This window comes from Hippocampus guttulatus, chromosome 16, assembly GCF_054856545.1.
Source record: "Hippocampus guttulatus isolate MCC_2025c chromosome 16, RoL_Hgut_1.0, whole genome shotgun sequence".
NCBI lineage: Eukaryota > Metazoa > Chordata > Actinopteri > Syngnathiformes > Syngnathidae > Hippocampus > Hippocampus guttulatus.
In genome coordinates, this window is record NC_141276.1 from 15489032 (window position 1) to 15502752 (window position 13721).

Below are 13721 nucleotides of genomic sequence, written 5' to 3' on the forward strand. Positions count from 1 at the left end.
CCACACATTTCTGCGATCGCAGGGGCAACGGTTTTGTTTGCCAGACCGCAAATGAAACAAAAGCTGAGCAATTGCTGGGTCCTGTATCATTTAACCCAAGGTGCCCCAATAGGAAAGCGGCAATCAATGTTCCGAGGCACCTAACCCCAATGAGTGAGCTACCACTTGCAGTTCCCCCTTTTGGCTTTCGCCGTAGCCTACGCCAACACTGGTGTAAAGGAGATCTGCACAAATGGGAGAAGTGAGAAATTGCCATTGACAAACTCATCAGGGGAGAGCGCGAACGCAGTCCCCCAGTGCCAGAAATTTTGCAGTCGAGATTCCCACATTTGGTGAATTCGCAGGGGTCAGCACAACCGCAGTGCAATGGCTGAGCCTCACCCTGGGCGAGCCACCTTCTTGATCATGGCATTGCCCCTGCCAGGTAAGTATGAGTTGGACCCGTCACCAGGCCAGGGTCTTTAGCACACGCACCGTCTTCGGTCACGGGCGCATCTGCTGAGACAAGTGCGAGCAGTCCAGGGGTAAGGTCGTTTTGGAATTGTCATTGCGGTTCGGCTTTTATCGATCAGATCGAAGTAAATATGTTTAAAATCAACCCAAAAGGCTCGCAAGTTACTTTCGACCAAAATGAAAAAGAAGGACATTCCTGTTCGCTGTAATTATCATTCGTTTTAGTTAGTTTTATACACGGTCCATGTCGCTTCATTGAGTTGGCGTTTTGGGCTAGTGTCTTCCCGATTCTATTTTGTGAACAAGAAACGGGGGCGGCGGGGTTCTTCTTTTTTAGGTAGGTCGAATGTCTTCGTTGACAAAAATGACCTTGGGGAACACACATCAACACAAACTCGCTGGACGAGGCAGCTGCCGAAGCTGCCAAGCTGATCGTCTCCGTGGAGACGGCCTCGGGCGTACCAGTCTCGGGCTCGGGAAGAAAGAGTAAGGCGCCGGTTGGAACGCGAGCATCCGAGCCAGTTTTTCATCCGGGCGAAAATCCAGATTAAAGTTGTTTTGGGAATAGGCCGTCAACAATTTCAGACAGCCTTTGGCCTGTGACTCTCAATGGCCCCGTCACCAGGCCAGGGAAAGTCCAGATCACAAAGTCGGTCACGGGCGCATCTGCTGAGACAAGTGCGAGCAGTCCAGGGGTAAGGTCGTTTTGGAATTGTCATTGCGGTTCGGCTTTTATCGATCAGATCGAAGTAAATATGTTTAAAATCAACCCAAAAGGCTCGCAAGTTACTTTCGACCAAAATGAAAAAGAAGGACATTCCTTTTCGCTGTCATTATCATTCGTTTTAGTTAGTTTTATCCACGGTCCATGTCGCTTCATTGAGTTGGCGTTTTGGGCTAGTGTCTTCCCGATTCTATTTTGTGAACAAGAAACGGGGGCGGCGGGGTTCTTCTTTTTTAGGTAGGTCGAATGTCTTCGTTGACAAAAATGACCTTGGGGAACACACATCAACACAAACTCGCTGGACGAGGCAGCTGCCGAAGCTGCCAAGCTGATCGTCTCCGTGGAGACGGCCTCGGGCGTACCAGTCTCGGGCTCGGGAAGAAAGAGTAAGGCGCCGGTCGGAACGCGAGCATCCGAGCCAGTTTTTCATCCGGGCGAAAGTCCAGATTAAATTTGTTTTGGGAATAGGCCGTCAACAATTTCAGACAGCCTTTGGCCTGTGACTCTCAATGGCATCAATTCGCTGAATCCGCCATCAATTTTCCAAGGCCTGCCGCCACCTGCTCAGCGCTCTTTCCCATTGTGAGGGGATTCCAAAACCCCACCACAAAGGAAGCGAAAACCTTTAGAAGAGGGTTTTTTAAGTCATGTACACATTTCCCTGTACAGCGAGAAGGCCATGCATTTTTCTTGCCCGAGAGTTTCTGCCCCTTCAAAACACATCAAGCTTTTCAGACCGCAAGAAGGACGGGTGTACTTCATCCAGGTGTTCGCAGTGTGCATGGATCAAGGGCCTTTCGCAGACGCCACTGAAATATTTAACTTTAACCGAGAGGGAAATGCACCGTTCCTGCATGTACTGCAATACCAGGTCAATGCGTAGAGTGGAAGGAGCAAGCCCCTATTCCATCTCCCGACTCCAAAAATCAATTTAATATATGGTCCCCAGATAAGGGACGTATCAGATATTAAACTGATAAGAACAGATACTACACTTGATCTTAGCCAAAAGGCCGAGAAGCGATAAGGGCAAAGCGACACAGGGGATGACTTCATTCCTGACAGTGCGGGCTACAGTGACGGTGGCAAATGTCAAATAGCCACAGCAAAAACAATGACATGCCAAACAACTCCACACATTTCTGCGATCGCAGGGGCAACGGTTTTGTTTGCCAGACCGCAAATGAAACAAAAGCTGAGCAATTGCTGGGTCCTGTATCATTTAACCCAAGGTGCCCCAATAGGAAAGCGGCAATCAATGTTCCGAGGCACCTAACCCCAATGAGTGAGCTACCACTTGCAGTTCCCCCTTTTGGCTTTCGCCGTAGCCTACGCCAACACTGGTGTAAAGGAGATCTGCACAAATGGGAGAAGTGAGAAATTGCCATTGACAAACTCATCAGGGGAGAGCGCGAACGCAGTCCCCCAGTGCCAGAAATTTTGCAGTCGAGATTCCCACATTTGGTGAATTCGCAGGGGTCAGCACAACCGCAGTGCAATGGCTGAGCCTAGTTAGTTTTATACACGGTCCATGTCGCTTCATTGAGTTGGCGTTTTGGGCAAGTGTCTTCCCGATTCTATTTTGTGAACAAGAAACGGGGGCGGCGGGGTTCTTCTTTTTTAGGTAGGTCGAATGTCTTCGTTGACAAAAATGACCTTGGGGAACACACATCAACTTAAACTCGCTGGACGAGGCAGCTGCCTCGCCAAGCTGATCGTCTCCGTGGAGACGGCCTCGGGCGTACGAGTCTTGGGCTCGGAATGCAAGAGTAAGGCGCCGGTCGGAACGCGAGCATCCGAGCCAGTTTTTCATCCGGGCGAAAGTCCAGATTAAAGTTGTTTTGGGAATAGGCCGTCAACAATTTCAGACAGCCTTTGGCCTGTGACTCTCAATGGCATCAATTCGCTGAATCCGCCATCAATTTTCCAAGGCCTGCCGCCACCTGCTCAGCGCTCTTTCCCATTGTGAGGGGATTCCAAAACCCCACCACAAAGGAAGCGAAAACCTTTAGAAGAGGGTTTTTTAAGTCATGTACACATTTCCCTGTACAGCGAGAAGGCCATGCATTTTTCTTGCCCGAGAGTTTCTGCCCCTTCAAAACACATCAAGCTTTTCAGACCGCAAGAAGGACGGGTGTATTTCATCCAGGTGTTCGCAGTGTGCATGGATCAAGGGCCTTTCGCAGACGCCACTGAAATATTTAACTTTACCCGAGAGGGAAATGCACCGCTCCTGGATGTACTGCAATACCAGGTCAATGCGTAGAGTGGAAGGAGCAAGCCCCTATTCCATCTCCCGACTCCAAAAATCAATTTAATATATGGTCCCCAGATAAGGGACGTATCAGATATTAAACTGATAAGAACAGATACTACACTTGATCTTAGCCAAAAGGCCGAGAAGCGATAAGGGCAAAGCGACACAGGGGATGACTTCATTCCTGACAGTGCGGGCTACAGTGACGGTGGCAAATGTCAAATAGCCACAGCGAAAACAATGACATGCCAAACAACTCCACACATTTCTGCGATCGCAGGGGCAACGGTTTTGTTTGCCAGACCGCAAATGAAACAAAAGCTGAGCAATTGCTGGGTCCTGTATCATTTAACCCAAGGTGCCCCAATAGGAAAGCGGCAATCAATGTTCCGAGGCACCTAACCCCAATGAGTGAGCTACCACTTGCAGTTCCCCCTTTTGGCTTTCGCCGTAGCCTACGCCAACACTGGTGTAAAGGAGATCTGCACAAATGGGAGAAGTGAGAAATTGCCATTGACAAACTCATCAGGGGAGAGCGCGAACGCAGTCCCCCACTGCCAGAAATTTTGCAGTCGAGATTCCCACATTTGGGGAATTCGCAGGGGTCAGCACAACCGCAGTGCCACCTAACCCCAATGAGTGAGCTACCAGCACAACCGCAGTGCCACCTAACCCCAATGAGTGAGCTACCACTTGCAGTTCCCCCTTTTGGCTTTCGCCGTAGCCTACGCCAACACTGGTGTAAAGGAGATCTGCACAAATGGGAGAAGTGAGAAATTGCCATTGACAAACTCATCAGGGGAGAGCGCGAACGCAGTCCCCCACTGCCAGAAATTTTGCAGTCGAGATTCCCACATTTGGGGAATTCGCAGGGGTCAGCACAACCGCAGTGCAATGGCTGAGCCTCACCCTGGGCGAGCCACCTTCTTGATCATGGCATTGCCCCTGCCAGGTAAGTATGAGTTGGACCCGTCACCAGGCCAGGGTCTTTAGCACACGCACCGTCTTCGGTCACGGGCGCATCTGCTGAGACAAGTGCGAGCAGTCCAGGGGTAGGGTCGTTTTGGAATTGTCATTGCGGTTCGGCTTTTATCGATCAGATCGAAGTAAATATGTTTAAAATCAACCCAAAAGGCTCGCAAGTTACTTTCGACCAAAATGAAAAAGAAGGACATTCCTTTTCGCTGTAATTATCATTCGTTTTAGTTAGTTTTATCCACGGTCCATGTCGCTTCATTGAGTTGGCGTTTTGGGCTAGTGTCTTCCCGATTCTATTTTGTGAACAAGAAACGGGGGCGGCGGGGTTCTTCTTTTTTAGGTAGGTCGAATGTCTTCGTTGACAAAAATGACCTTGGGGAACACACATCAACACAAACTCGCTGGACGAGGCAGCTGCCGAAGCTGCCAAGCTGATCGTCTCCGTGGAGACGGCCTCGGGCGTACGAGTCTTGGGCTCGGAATGCAAGAGTAAGGCGCCGGTCGGAACGCGAGCATCCGAGCCAGTTTTTCATCCGGGCGAAAGTCCAGATTAAAGTTGTTTTGGGAATAGGCCGTCAACAATTTCAGACAGCCTTTGGCCTGTGACTCTCAATGGCATCAATTCGCTGAATCCGCCATCAATTTTCCAAGGCCTGCCGCCACCTGCTCAGCGCTCTTTCCCATTGTGAAGGGATTCCAAAACCCCACCACAAAGGAAGCGAAAACCTTTAGAAGAGGGTTTTTTAAGTCATGTACACATTTCCCTGTACAGCGAGAAGGCCATGCATTTTTCTTGCCCGAGAGTTTCTGCCCCTTCAAAACACATTAAGCTTTTCAGACCGCAAGAAGGACGGGTGTACTTCATCCAGGTGTTCGCAGTGTCCATGGATCAAGGGCCTTTCGCAGACGCCACTGAAATATTTAACTTTAACCGAGAGGGAAATGCACCGTTCCTGGATGTACTGCAATACCAGGTCAATGCGTAGAGTGGAAGGAGCAAGCCCCTATTCCATCTCCCGACTCCAAAAATCAATTTAATATATGGTCCCCAGATAAGGGACGTATCAGATATTAAACTGATAAGAACAGATACTAGACTTGATCTTAGCCAAAAGGCCGAGAAGCGATAAGGGCAAAGCGACACAGGGGATGACTTCATTCCTGACAGTGCGGGCTACAGTGACGGTGGCAAATGTCAAATAGCCACAGCAAAAACAATGACATGCCAAACAACTCCACACATTTCTGCGATCGCAGGGGTAACGGTTTTGGTTGCCAGCCCGCAAATGAAACAAAAGCTGAGCAATTGCTGGGTACTGTATCATTTAACCCAAGGTGCCCCAATAGGAAAGCGGCAATCAATGTTCCGAGGCACCTAACCCCAATGAGTGAGCTACCACTTGCAGTTCCCCCTTTTGGCTTTCGCCGTAGCCTACGCCAACACTGGTGTAAAGGAGATCTGCACAAATGGGAGAAGTGAGAAATTGCCATTGACAAACTCATCAGGGGAGAGCGCGAACGCAGTCCCCCACTGCCAGAAATTTTGCAGTCGAGATTCCCACATTTGGGGAATTCGCAGGGGTCAGCACAACCGCAGTGCAATGGCTGAGCCTCACCCTGGGCGAGCCACCTTCTTGATCATGGCATTGCCCCTGCCAGGTAAGTATGAGTTGGACCCGTCACCAGGCCAGGGTCTTTAGCACACGCACCGTCTTCGGTCACAGGCGCATCTGCTGAGACAAGTGCGAGCAGTCCAGGGGTAAGGTCGTTTTGGAATTGTCATTGCGGTTCGGCTTTTATCGATCAGATCGAAGTAAATATGTTTAAAATCAACCCAAAAGGCTCGCAAGTTACTTTCGACCAAAATGAAAAAGAAGGACATTCCTGTTCGCTGTAATTATCATTCGTTTTAGTTAGTTTTATACACGGTGCATGTCGCTTCATTGAGTTGGCGTTTTGGGCTAGTGTCTTCCCGATTCTATTTTGTGAACAAGAAACGGGGGCGGCGGGGTTCTTCTTTTTTAGGTAGGTCGAATGTCTTCGTTGACAAAAATGACCTTGGGGAACACACATCAACACAAACTCGCTGGACGAGGCAGCTGCCGAAGCTGCCAAGCTGATCGTCTCCGTGGAGACGGCCTCGGGCGTACCAGTCTCGGGCTCGGGAAGAAAGAGTAAGGCGCCGGTCGGAACGCGAGCATCCGAGCCAGTTTTTCATCCGGGCGAAAGTCCAGATTAAAGTTGTTTTGGGAATAGGCCGTCAACAATTTCAGACAGCCTTTGGCCTGTGACTCTCAATGGCATCAATTCGCTGAATCCGCCATCAATTTTCCAAGGCCTGCCGCCACCTGCTCAGCGCTCTTTCCCATTGTGAGGGGATTCCAAAACCCCACCACAAAGGAAGCGAAAACCTTTAGAAGAGGGTTTTTTAAGTCATGTACACATTTCCCTGTACAGCGAGAAGGCCATGCATTTTTCTTGCCCGAGAGTTTCTGCCCCTTCAAAACACATCAAGCTTTTCAGACCGCAAGAAGGACGGGTGTACTTCATCCAGGTGTTCGCAGTGTGCATGGATCAAGGGCCTTTCGCAGACGCCACTGAAATATTTAACTTTACCCGAGAGGGAAATGCACCGCTCCTGGATGTACTGCAATACCAGGTCAATGCGTAGAGTGGAAGGAGCAAGCCCCTATTCCATCTCCCGACTCCAAAAATCAATTTAATATATGGTCCCCAGATAAGGGACGTATCAGATATTAAACTGATAAGAACAGATACTACACTTGATCTTAGCCAAAAGGCCGAGAAGCGATAAGGGCAAAGCGACACAGGGGATGACTTCATTCCTGACAGTGCGGGCTACAGTGACGGTGGCAAATGTCAAATAGCCACAGCGAAAACAATGACATGCCAAACAACTCCACACATTTCTGCGATCGCAGGGGCAACGGTTTTGTTTGCCAGACCGCAAATGAAACAAAAGCTGAGCAATTGCTGGGTCCTGTATCATTTAACCCAAGGTGCCCCAATAGGAAAGCGTTAATCAATGTTCCGAGGCACCTAACCCCAATGAGTGAGGTACCACTTGCAGTTCCCCCTTTTGGCTTTCGCCGTAGCCTACGCCAACACTGGTGTAAAGGAGATCTGCACAAATGGGAGAAGTGAGAAATTGCCATTGACAAACTCATCAGGGGAGAGCGCGAACGCAGTCCCCCACTGCCAGAAATTTTGCAGTCGAGATTCCCACATTTGGGGAATTCGCAGGGGTCAGCACAACCGCAGTGCAATGGCTGAGCCTCACCCTGGGCGAGCCACCTTCTTGATCATGGCATTGCCCCTGCCAGGTAAGTATGAGTTGGACCCGTCACCAGGCCAGGGTCTTTAGCACACGCACCGTCTTCGGTCACGGGCGCATCTGCTGAGACAAGTGCGAGCAGTCCAGGGGTAAGGTCGTTTTGGAATTGTCATTGCGGTTCGGCTTTTATCGATCAGATCGAAGTAAATATGTTTAAAATCAACCCAAAAGGCTCGCAAGTTACTTTCGACCAAAATGAAAAAGAAGGACATTCCTTTTCGCTGTAATTATCATTCGTTTTAGTTAGTTTTATCCACGGTCCATGTCGCTTCATTGAGTTGGCATTTTGGGCTAGTGTCTTCCCGATTCTATTTTGTGAACAAGAAACGGGGGCGGCGGGGTTCTTCTTTTTTAGGTAGGTCGAATGTCTTCGTTGACAAAAATGACCTTGGGGAACACACATCAACACAAACTCGCTGGACGAGGCAGCTGCCGAAGCTGCCAAGCTGATCGTCTCCGTGGAGACGGCCTCGGGCGTACCAGTCTCGGGCTCGGGAAGAAAGAGTAAGGCGCCGGTCGGAACGCGAGCATCCGAGCCAGTTTTTCATCCGGGCGAAAGTCCAGATTAAAGTTGTTTTGGGAATAGGCCGTCAACAATTTCAGACAGCCTTTGGCCTGTGACTCTCAATGGCATCAATTCGCTGAATCCGCCATCAATTTTCCAAGGCCTGCCGCCACCTGCTCAGCGCTCTTTCCCATTGTGAGGGGATTCCAAAACCCCACCACAAAGGAAGCGAAAACCTTTAGAAGAGGGTTTTTTAAGTCATGTACACATTTCCCTGTACAGCGAGAAGGCCATGCATTTTTCTTGCCCGAGAGTTTCTGCCCCTTCAAAACACATCAAGCTTTTCAGACCGCAAGAAGGACGGGTGTACTTCATCCAGGTGTTCGCAGTGTGCATGGATCAAGGGCCTTTCGCAGACGCCACTGAAATATTTAACATTAACCGAGAGGGAAATGCACCGTTCCTGCATGTACTGCAATACCAGGTCAATGCGTAGAGTGGAAGGAGCAAACCCCTATTCCATCTCCCGACTCCAAAAATCAATTTAATATATGGTCCCCAGATAAGGGACGTATCAGATATTAAACTGATAAGAACAGATACTACACTTGATCTTAGCCAAAAGGCCGAGAAGCGATAAGGGCAAAGCGACACAGGGGATGACTTCATTCCTGACAGTGCGGGCTACAGTGACGGTGGCAAATGTCAAATAGCCACAGCAAAAACAATGACATGCCAAACAACTCCACACATTTCTGCGATCGCAGGGGTAACGGTTTTGGTTGCCAGCCCGCAAATGAAACAAAAGCTGAGCAATTGCTGGGTACTGTATCATTTAACCCAAGGTGCCCCAATAGGAAAGCGGCAATCAATGTTCCGAGGCACCTAACCCCAATGAGTGAGCTACCACTTGCAGTTCCCCCTTTTGGCTTTCGCCGTAGCCTACGCCAACACTGGTGTAAAGGAGATCGACACAAATGGGAGAAGTGAGAAATTGCCATTGACAAACTCATCAGGGGAGAGCGCGAACGCAGTCCCCCAGTGCCAGAAATTTTGCAGTCGAGATTCCCACATTTGGGGAATTCGCAGGGGTCAGCACAACCGCAGTGCAATGGCTGAGCCTCACCCTGGGCGAGCCACCTTCTTGATCATGGCATTGCCCCTGCCAGGTAAGTATGAGTTGGACCCGTCACCAGGCCAGGGTCTTTAGCACACGCACCGTCTTCGGTCACAGGCGCATCTGCTGAGACAAGTGCGAGCAGTCCAGGGGTAAGGTCGTTTTGGAATTGTCATTGCGGTTCGGCTTTTATCGATCAGATCGAAGTAAATATGTTTAAAATCAACCCAAAAGGCTCGCAAGTTACTTTCGACCAAAATGAAAAAGAAGGACATTCCTGTTCGCTGTAATTATCATTCGTTTTAGTTAGTTTTATACACGGTCCATGTCGCTTCATTGAGTTGGCGTTTTGGGCAAGTGTCTTCCCGATTCTATTTTGTGAACAAGAAACGGGGGCGGCGGGGTTCTTCTTTTTTAGGTAGGTCGAATGTCTTCGTTGACAAAAATGACCTTGGGGAACACACATCAACTTAAACTCGCTGGACGAGGCAGCTGCCTCGCCAAGCTGATCGTCTCCGTGGAGACGGCCTCGGGCGTACGAGTCTTGGGCTCGGAATGCAAGAGTAAGGCGCCGGTCGGAACGCGAGCATCCGAGCCAGTTTTTCATCCGGGCGAAAGTCCAGATTAAAGTTGTTTTGGGAATAGGCCGTCAACAATTTCAGACAGCCTTTGGCCTGTGACTCTCAATGGCATCAATTCGCTGAATCCGCCATCAATTTTCCAAGGCCTGCCGCCACCTGCTCAGCGCTCTTTCCCATTGTGAGGGGATTCCAAAACCCCACCACAAAGGAAGCGAAAACCTTTAGAAGAGGGTTTTTTAAGTCATGTACACATTTCCCTGTACAGCGAGAAGGCCATGCATTTTTCTTGCCCGAGAGTTTCTGCCCCTTCAAAACACATCAAGCTTTTCAGACCGCAAGAAGGACGGGTGTACTTCATCCAGGTGTTCGCAGTGTACATGGATAAAGGGCCTTTCGCAGACGCCACTGAAATATTTAACTTTAACCGAGAGGGAAATGCACCGTTCCTGCATGTACTGCAATACCAGGTCAATGCGTAGAGTGGAAGGAGCAAGCCCCTATTCCATCTCCCGACTCCAAAAATCAATTTAATATATGGTCCCCAGATAAGGGACGTATCAGATATTAAACTGATAAGAACAGATACTACACTTGATCTTAGCCAAAAGGCCGAGAAGCGATAAGGGCAAAGCGACACAGGGGATGACTTCATTCCTGACAGTGCGGGCTACAGTGACGGTGGCAAATGTCAAATAGCCACAGCAAAAACAATGACATGCCAAACAACTCCACACATTTCTGCGATCGCAGGGGTAACGGTTTTGGTTGCCAGCCCGCAAATGAAACAAAAGCTGAGCAATTGCTGGGTACTGTATCATTTAACCCAAGGTGCCCCAATAGGAAAGCGGCAATCAATGTTCCGAGGCACCTAACCCCAATGAGTGAGCTACCACTTGCAGTTCCCCCTTTTGGCTTTCGCCGTAGCCTACGCCAACACTGGTGTAAAGGAGATCTGCACAAATGGGAGAAGTGAGAAATTGCCATTGACAAACTCATCAGGGGAGAGCGCGAACGCAGTCCCCCACTGCCAGAAATTTTGCAGTCGAGATTCCCACATTTGGGGAATTCGCAGGGGTCAGCACAACCGCAGTGCAATGGCTGAGCCTCACCCTGGGCGAGCCACCTTCTTGATCATGGCATTGCCCCTGCCAGGTAAGTATGAGTTGGACCCGTCACCAGGCCAGGGTCTTTAGCACACGCACCGTCTTCGGTCACAGGCGCATCTGCTGAGACAAGTGCGAGCAGTCCAGGGGTAAGGTCGTTTTGGAATTGTCATTGCGGTTCGGCTTTTATCGATCAGATCGAAGTAAATATGTTTAAAATCAACCCAAAAGGCTCGCAAGTTACTTTCGACCAAAATGAAAAAGAAGGACATTCCTGTTCGCTGTAATTATCATTCGTTTTAGTTAGTTTTATACACGGTCCATGTCGCTTCATTGAGTTGGCGTTTTGGGCTAGTGTCTTCCCGATTCTATTTTGTGAACAAGAAACGGGGGCGGCGGGGTTCTTCTTTTTTAGGTAGGTCGAATGTCTTCGTTGACAAAAATGACCTTGGGGAACACACATCAACACAAACTCGCTGGACGAGGCAGCTGCCGAAGCTGCCAAGCTGATCGTCTCCGTGGAGACGGCCTCGGGCGTACCAGTCTCGGGCTCGGGAAGAAAGAGTAAGGCGCCGGTCGGAACGCGAGCATCCGAGCCAGTTTTTCATCCGGGCGAAAGTCCAGATTAAAGTTGTTTTGGGAATAGGCCGTCAACAATTTCAGACAGCCTTTGGCCTGTGACTCTCAATGGCATCAATTCGCTGAATCCGCCATCAATTTTCCAAGGCCTGCCGCCACCTGCTCAGCGCTCTTTCCCATTGTGAGGGGATTCCAAAACCCCACCACAAAGGAAGCGAAAACCTTTAGAAGAGGGTTTTTTAAGTCATGTACACATTTCCCTGTACAGCGAGAAGGCCATGCATTTTTCTTGCCCGAGAGTTTCTGCCCCTTCAAAACACATCAAGCTTTTCAGACCGCAAGAAGGACGGGTGTACTTCATCCAGGTGTTCGCAGTGTGCATGGATCAAGGGCCTTTCGCAGACGCCACTGAAATATTTAACTTTACCCGAGAGGGAAATGCACCGCTCCTGGATGTACTGCAATACCAGGTCAATGCGTAGAGTGGAAGGAGCAAGCCCCTATTCCATCTCCCGACTCCAAAAATCAATTTAATATATGGTCCCCAGATAAGGGACGTATCAGATATTAAACTGATAAGAACAGATACTACACTTGATCTTAGCCAAAAGGCCGAGAAGCGATAAGGGCAAAGCGACACAGGGGATGACTTCATTCCTGACAGTGCGGGCTACAGTGACGGTGGCAAATGTCAAATAGCCACAGCGAAAACAATGACATGCCAAACAACTCCACACATTTCTGCGATCGCAGGGGCAACGGTTTTGTTTGCCAGACCGCAAATGAAACAAAAGCTGAGCAATTGCTGGGTCCTGTATCATTTAACCCAAGGTGCCCCAATAGGAAAGCGTTAATCAATGTTCCGAGGCACCTAACCCCAATGAGTGAGGTACCACTTGCAGTTCCCCCTTTTGGCTTTCGCCGTAGCCTACGCCAACACTGGTGTAAAGGAGATCTGCACAAATGGGAGAAGTGAGAAATTGCCATTGACAAACTCATCAGGGGAGAGCGCGAACGCAGTCCCCCACTGCCAGAAATTTTGCAGTCGAGATTCCCACATTTGGGGAATTCGCAGGGGTCAGCACAACCGCAGTGCAATGGCTGAGCCTCACCCTGGGCGAGCCACCTTCTTGATCATGGCATTGCCCCTGCCAGGTAAGTATGAGTTGGACCCGTCACCAGGCCAGGGTCTTTAGCACACGCACCGTCTTCGGTCACGGGCGCATCTGCTGAGACAAGTGCGAGCAGTCCAGGGGTAAGGTCGTTTTGGAATTGTCATTGCGGTTCGGCTTTTATCGATCAGATCGAAGTAAATATGTTTAAAATCAACCCAAAAGGCTCGCAAGTTACTTTCGACCAAAATGAAAAAGAAGGACATTCCTTTTCGCTGTAATTATCATTCGTTTTAGTTAGTTTTATCCACGGTCCATGTCGCTTCATTGAGTTGGCGTTTTGGGCTAGTGTCTTCCCGATTCTATTTTGTGAACAAGAAACGGGGGCGGCGGGGTTCTTCTTTTTTAGGTAGGTCGAATGTCTTCGTTGACAAAAATGACCTTGGGGAACACACATCAACACAAACTCGCTGGACGAGGCAGCTGCCGAAGCTGCCAAGCTGATCGTCTCCGTGGAGACGGCCTCGGGCGTACCAGTCTCGGGCTCGGGAAGAAAGAGTAAGGCGCCGGTCGGAACGCGAGCATCCGAGCCAGTTTTTCATCCGGGCGAAAGTCCAGATTAAAGTTGTTTTGGGAATAGGCCGTCAACAATTTCAGACAGCCTTTGGCCTGTGACTCTCAATGGCATCAATTCGCTGAATCCGCCATCAATTTTCCAAGGCCTGCCGCCACCTGCTCAGCGCTCTTTCCCATTGTGAGGGGATTCCAAAACCCCACCACAAAGGAAGCGAAAACCTTTAGAAGAGGGTTTTTTAAGTCATGTACACATTTCCCTGTACAGCGAGAAGGCCATGCATTTTTCTTGCCCGAGAGTTTCTGCCCCTTCAAAACACATCAAGCTTTTCAGACCGCAAGAAGGACGGGTGTACTTCATCCAGGTGTTCGCAGTGTGCATGG

General features: G+C 49.6%; 14 non-coding genes across 14 annotated transcripts; all 14 read right to left on the reverse strand.

Annotated features, from left to right (window-relative positions):
• Positions 1 to 268: 268 nt before the first annotated feature.
• LOC147193372 (U1 spliceosomal RNA) lies at positions 269 to 432 on the reverse strand. Its single transcript, XR_015103386.1, has one exon. It is a non-coding gene; the product is annotated as a U1 spliceosomal RNA (small nuclear RNA).
• A 1579-nt stretch (positions 433 to 2011) lies between these two features.
• On the reverse strand, positions 2012 to 2202 carry LOC147193373 (U2 spliceosomal RNA). The gene has a single exon (XR_015103317.1). It is a non-coding gene; the product is annotated as a U2 spliceosomal RNA (small nuclear RNA).
• Positions 2203 to 3394: 1192 nt separating this feature from the next.
• LOC147193374 (U2 spliceosomal RNA) lies at positions 3395 to 3585 on the reverse strand. Its single transcript, XR_015103396.1, has one exon. It is a non-coding gene; the product is annotated as a U2 spliceosomal RNA (small nuclear RNA).
• A 645-nt stretch (positions 3586 to 4230) lies between these two features.
• Positions 4231 to 4394, reverse strand: LOC147193375 (U1 spliceosomal RNA). The gene has a single exon (XR_015103363.1). It is a non-coding gene; the product is annotated as a U1 spliceosomal RNA (small nuclear RNA).
• Positions 4395 to 5349: 955 nt separating this feature from the next.
• On the reverse strand, positions 5350 to 5540 carry LOC147193376 (U2 spliceosomal RNA). The gene has a single exon (XR_015103310.1). It is a non-coding gene; the product is annotated as a U2 spliceosomal RNA (small nuclear RNA).
• Positions 5541 to 5915: 375 nt separating this feature from the next.
• Positions 5916 to 6079, reverse strand: LOC147193377 (U1 spliceosomal RNA). Its single transcript, XR_015103364.1, has one exon. It is a non-coding gene; the product is annotated as a U1 spliceosomal RNA (small nuclear RNA).
• A 955-nt stretch (positions 6080 to 7034) lies between these two features.
• LOC147193378 (U2 spliceosomal RNA) lies at positions 7035 to 7225 on the reverse strand. The gene has a single exon (XR_015103293.1). It is a non-coding gene; the product is annotated as a U2 spliceosomal RNA (small nuclear RNA).
• A 375-nt stretch (positions 7226 to 7600) lies between these two features.
• Positions 7601 to 7764, reverse strand: LOC147193379 (U1 spliceosomal RNA). Its single transcript, XR_015103365.1, has one exon. It is a non-coding gene; the product is annotated as a U1 spliceosomal RNA (small nuclear RNA).
• A 955-nt stretch (positions 7765 to 8719) lies between these two features.
• On the reverse strand, positions 8720 to 8910 carry LOC147193380 (U2 spliceosomal RNA). The gene has a single exon (XR_015103330.1). It is a non-coding gene; the product is annotated as a U2 spliceosomal RNA (small nuclear RNA).
• Positions 8911 to 9285: 375 nt separating this feature from the next.
• LOC147193381 (U1 spliceosomal RNA) lies at positions 9286 to 9449 on the reverse strand. The gene has a single exon (XR_015103380.1). It is a non-coding gene; the product is annotated as a U1 spliceosomal RNA (small nuclear RNA).
• A 951-nt stretch (positions 9450 to 10400) lies between these two features.
• LOC147193382 (U2 spliceosomal RNA) lies at positions 10401 to 10591 on the reverse strand. Its single transcript, XR_015103318.1, has one exon. It is a non-coding gene; the product is annotated as a U2 spliceosomal RNA (small nuclear RNA).
• A 375-nt stretch (positions 10592 to 10966) lies between these two features.
• LOC147193383 (U1 spliceosomal RNA) lies at positions 10967 to 11130 on the reverse strand. Its single transcript, XR_015103366.1, has one exon. It is a non-coding gene; the product is annotated as a U1 spliceosomal RNA (small nuclear RNA).
• Positions 11131 to 12085: 955 nt separating this feature from the next.
• LOC147193384 (U2 spliceosomal RNA) lies at positions 12086 to 12276 on the reverse strand. Its single transcript, XR_015103294.1, has one exon. It is a non-coding gene; the product is annotated as a U2 spliceosomal RNA (small nuclear RNA).
• Positions 12277 to 12651: 375 nt separating this feature from the next.
• Positions 12652 to 12815, reverse strand: LOC147193385 (U1 spliceosomal RNA). Its single transcript, XR_015103367.1, has one exon. It is a non-coding gene; the product is annotated as a U1 spliceosomal RNA (small nuclear RNA).
• Between the last annotated feature and the right edge of the window lie 906 nt (positions 12816 to 13721).